Below are 5,347 nucleotides of genomic sequence, written 5' to 3'. Positions count from 1 at the left end.
GGCCAGGCCCGCCAGGGGGGATGCCCCCCCCGCCGGCGGCTGGTGTAACGCCTCGCGGCAGCGCCGGGCTTTACCGGCAACATAACAGCTGAAAGGCGGGGGGGGGCATAAAATTATCGTATAAACTCAGGCCTATTGATTCCTAATGTGTGTGAGTAACCCGAAGCAAAGCCCTGCATTAGTATTACTTTTGAAAGACTCGGGATGATGCTGTGAAGCTGAAAGAGTCAGGGCTGGGAGGAAGGACTCACTTTTCCAATATATATAAATACCCGATGTTCAGTCCTACCCTAAAAGAAAAAAAAACCAAACAAACCAAAAACCCCCAAACAAACAAAAAGCGCCCCCCCCAACAACAACAAAAATCACATTTTACCACATTAAAAAGAAAGCGAAACAAAACCCTCAACCTTTCAGTGAGTTTTTGGCTACATCCCACTGCTGCCACCGGCAGCATCCCCGTCCCCGGGGACGCACCCAGCCTTCATCCCAAGCGACAGCACGGACCGGACGCACGCCGAAGGGAGGAGGCACAGAAGCACAGCGGGCGGTGGAGACAAGCGGGGAAGGAAAGCGTGAGCGTCCCCGGCGAGCAGGAGAGGGAGCGGAGGACGTCTGCTGGCTGCTCCCCACGGGACCGCGGGGAGGGCCACGGCTCCGGGCACAAAACCACGACACAAAGCGGACTGAAGCCACGCGCTGGGGAGGCTGACGGGACGCAGAGTGTTTTCCAGCAGCCTACACGAGAGCACGGACTCCACGCCGTCCACTGGCCGCTGGAAGCGAAAGAGATGCCATCCAGAGCGAAGTCAGAGGCGCGTGAAGTGGCCTGCTTCCACTCCAGGGGTGCAGCAACGGGGGGCGAAGGCAGACGCCAGCATTAACAAACCGCAGCGCCGGGCTTTCTGAACTCCATCCCAGGAGAGGGAGCCTGCTGCCAGTGATAGCAAAGAATCTGCCCAGCCCCGTCAAAGAAGGACAAGGTGGAAAACGTCATCTTCAGAAGCCACACACAGAAATCCCTCCGTTCTAATCTTGTCATGGGGAAAGTAAGTATTTCTGAGTAGGTTGTTTGGTTTTTTTTAATAGATCCCTGCCCCTGGGCATGACCCACCCATCCTTGTTCCTAACACCTGTAGACAGCCACGCACCAAATGCGATGTGTTCAGGACCAGCTCCCCCACAAAGTCCAGAAGCCAAAAAAGTCCACGGGTTTGTCACTGCCCTTCAAACCCTGGTGAGGAGAGGGGTGGGGAGAAGGCTCTGGTGAAGGACTCTGAACGTCAAGCTGTACGTCTGCAAGCACCAACCCGAGCAGAACCCAGCGAGCATCTCGTGTCAGTGCGCCCCGCCAATTCCCCTGCCCGTAATTAATTTTAAGAAGTCTTTTGTCTTAAAGATCAACAAGAAAAGCACTTGGCTTAAATGGTCCAACTTGCCCCTTTCTCAAATAGCTTTTTCCCTAATTTAAGAATTAAAAATCCCACAGGCTCATTCTTCTTTCCCTGCCGATCACCATTAACATGGGAGCTGGCAGACCCCGGCTCAAGCGGACCGACCAGAAGATTTCCTTTTTCACGGCTCTCAGGAAGGATTTGAACAGTTAGGCTGTATCTCCAGCAGGCCGCAGAGTCAAGGCCAAGTCAGTCTATTTTATTTTACATCTGAGGAGAGATGAGAAGTGTGGATTAGCCACTAGCGCGCTCCCATGCCTTTTTTCCAGCAGTCTTTTAGTAACTGAGCTCCATAACACTCAACAGCCACATCTGCCCAAGCTTGCCCTGCTTTCGAGGAGGAATGCTGGAGGAGAACTGGTAATTACTCATTACCTAAAGATTTCGTAGATGTAATTCAATCGATACCAATTCTGTAAATTCCTCCCGCTGAGCATACGTATGAGGAATCAAAGGACTAATTAGAAGACACGCTACAGGCCGTGGATTCCTCGTTATGTAGACGACACTCGGGTCTACTTTCGGCCAATAGACACCTCATGGGACAGCAGAGGTTACCTGGTGATGACAGAGGCAAAGTCAATAACTCACTTCTGACAATAAATGTGTTCATATTTGAGAAAAAGCGTTCTTTTATTTCTCCAGCAGATCTTATCTTGGCCGTTTTCCCCCTCAGTGATCGACGACTGTACGAAAGCAGCCCTGTTCTCCCACGAGTGAGGTGTGGCCAGAAGGGAGAAGAGACAACAGTTTGACGAGTATTACAGGTAATTAAAAGTGAGCTTCGGGAACACCTTTTCAACATGTTTAATTAGTATAATTTGAATATTGCATGTGTCCAGGCAGATACAACTGAATACCCTGTAAAGCCCTTAACAAATGAAAAGAAAGATACTTACTGAACTTGCCCAAAGTACTTGCAAAGGGGGTTGGGTTTGTTTTTTTTTTCCCCTCCTACACACTTCAGCCAGGACATATTTAGCCTAAGGGCTAAAAGGGAGGACAGCCTGAACCGATTACATCATTTTCTTTCTATAGGACTGAATATCTGGGAGCGCTGCTCTCAGTTAAGTGGCTGTTGCTCTAATTCCCACATCGTGCTTCAGTAAGAGGATGACGATCGCCTCAGAAATGCCTGGAGAAGAGAGAGAGCCACCGAGCGTTGACCTGTTTGCTTCTTTCCTGATCAGGACACAACACTCAATCTGAGGTCGACTGATGGCACTGCAGAGCAATAGCTACTGCCGAGCTTCAGCGCTGATGTTTCTCGGTAATTCAAGCACCACATGCACTGGCAAGAGAGCATCCTTCCAAAAGCTGTGCTGGGGAAAGGTCTTCCTTGCCTTGACAGCTTAAATCCACATCAAAAAAAGTCAGAGCAAGCAGATTATGTTGAGTCACCTTCTGCCCTGCCCATCAGTAAAGAAACTATGTACTAGCAGCTGAAATCCAGCACTGAAGGTGGGAAATAAAGTCTAGCGCAAGTAAAAAAACCCTGTTCATTCACACCACCAAGCCAACTCATCCCCGAGGCTCAAGCACCGCAACCCAAATGAAGAAAAATAGCAACGACGCTACCTCCAACCGAGCCGCACGGCCGAGAAACAAAAAGCATAAAGATGTAAAAATGGTTTGGTGTAAAAAGAGGAAGGAAGATAAGTCAGAGATGATAAGAAATGAGTAAAAATAAAGTTTAAAAACAACTGATACACACAGAGCAGCTCTACCTTCTCCCTCCTCTGGACGTGCCATAAAATAGGTGACAACTTCTAAAGCGATGCGTTTCTCTCTCCTTAAGTTCGTAAGCAGCTCTCCATCCAATGCAAGGCTTTAAGGGAAGAACCGCACGCTTTCCTGTCTGCGGGACCCACCAGGGAGGCACGTGGCTCGCTGGGCTACCAAGGACCGCTACCAGCACAAGAGCGGGGACGAGTTCAAAGACTGATACCGATTTCTAGGTTCAGCACCTACCAGAGAGGACATGTTCACACTGCTTCACATGAGCATATAAATCCATATGTCCACCACATGTACCCCAAAAACCTTTCAAGCATTTTTTTTTTGGTCTTTTTTTCCTTCAAGTAACCTGACTCTGGTCACCAATGTATCAGATAAAGTGCGCTGCAGGAGCATTGAAAAGCTACTCTGACCTCCGTCTGCTTCAAGGCACTTTAAAACACAGCTCGAGGACAAGGGGTTTTTTAATTATTCGCAATATATAGCCCATTCTCTTCCGAGCGAAGCTGTGTGGTCTGAACCACGCTGTGACTCCTGCTCACCTGAAAGGCAGCACTGGCTGTTGCACTGACTCGCTCCTTGCTGCAAGCATCAAGCCCTCTCTCAGGATTTAGCACCAGAGAACGCTGAACCACCCAAGCCACTCCAAACCCGCTGCTTTTACTCTTTCAGCACTTTCACCCCCCAAACAAGTGACCTAGTTCATACAAACTCGCTGTGCAATCCGTAACGCCCATCTCTCCAGAGATTGTCATTATTTACACCAAGCTTTTTATTTCTTTCAGCTCCAAGCTGGGGTTTTTTTTTTAACCACTTCTCTTGAGCTAAATGTCCTTGTAAAAACAACACAAAATCCAGGACACGGCTAAGTTCTGAACAACTCTGGCAGAGACCTTTCAGCACATCTTCTTTGTCATCCAGAAATGAAGCACTTTGCATCTTTAATGAAAAAATGCTGGTTGCTAAACCAAACCTGTTGTGGCCATCACCACTCCGCCCGGTCTTCCGAGGGTTTTCAGCCAGCAAGTGCCTATATTCCTGTTTGATGTTACCACAGGATTTGGAACAGGCCAGTAGCTAAAAAAACAAAACACCAAACCAAAAAACTACACACACATAGAGAACACCGCCCCCATCTATCATCTTTCCTATTGAGAAATAACCCGAAACTTCATTATTACATACATATTATAATAACTGTTATTACTACATCTGTATTACAGCATTAGCAGCCATTACAACTTCTTACGTGCAAGGTTGTTACGAACGGACGGCTGCTTTTGAGACTGAAAAAATGTCATTAAATTTACCTTAATGGGGTTCTGATATATACTAGAAACATTAAAAGGCTGACTTTAAAAATCTATCAAGTATTTATTAAAATAACTTCCAGAAATGCCAGGTTAAGTGCTGAGGTGTATCAAAGGGTGGTTCTGGAGTACTGATGTACTCATCAGCTCCCACAATTAGGTTTCCAGAGAGGAATGCTGTGTCATACGATGTGTGACTCACGGAGTAATGTCCAGAGGAAACCACGCTTCTCCTTCCTTTCCTATAAAAAGCTCAACCTGCTTTAAGTTGACCGGCGTTACCTGAACAAACTCTCTCCTCCAACAAAGGAGCTAATTTCAGCATTGCTTGCTTGAGCACGTCTGCAAGGACGAAGGTGTATTTTAAGTTGCTTCTGAAGAGGTTGATCACACAACCTGCCAGCAGACCAGGGCCTCTGGAAACTCAGCTGAAAACATCCCCTGCTCCTCCTTCAGAAGCGAATTAAGAAATACGCGGTATTGTTGTATTTGAACACGTGTTTGTACTTGGACCTCGCATCGGTTTCGCAACCTCGCGACACTTTGGCCGGCTGACCTGTTCCTGGGCAGCTCCCAGCTCACGCCCCTTCTGCATCTGACCCCACGCAGTCACGGCACTCCACCACGCTGCAACAGCTCCGAGGGATCGCACGCGCCCGTGCAGTGTGTGCGCCCTGCACCCCGGGCACTTGCCGCGACCGAGAACAGTAAAAAGGGTGGCAGAAACACCAGTGGGATCCCCACACATCCTGGAGGTCCGCCAGGACATGGGACCTTTTGCTGCTGCTGAAGCGAGCCTCCACGCCACTCGTGCTGCCCCAGCCACGCAAGCGTGTGTTCGCGTCT

General features: G+C 48.7%; 1 protein-coding gene and 1 long non-coding RNA gene across 8 annotated transcripts in view; one reads left to right on the top strand and one right to left on the bottom strand.

Moving 5' to 3' along the window:
• SGMS1 (sphingomyelin synthase 1) overlaps positions 1-5,347 on the bottom strand; it is a 76,446-nt gene that overhangs the window by 38,806 nt on the left and 32,293 nt on the right. The gene's annotated exons all lie outside the window — the stretch shown is intronic.
• On the top strand, positions 331-5,282 carry LOC118452168. The gene is made up of 3 exons (XR_004841834.1): positions 331-1,049; positions 2,100-2,221; positions 2,493-5,282. It is a non-coding gene; the product is annotated as an uncharacterized LOC118452168 (long non-coding RNA).

The sequence above is a fragment of the Egretta garzetta genome, unplaced genomic scaffold (assembly GCF_000687185.1).
Source record: "Egretta garzetta isolate BGI_Z169 unplaced genomic scaffold, ASM68718v1 scaffold234, whole genome shotgun sequence".
NCBI classification, from domain to species: Eukaryota; Metazoa; Chordata; class Aves; order Pelecaniformes; family Ardeidae; genus Egretta; species Egretta garzetta.
This window is presented reverse-complemented; position numbering and strand designations above follow the sequence as displayed.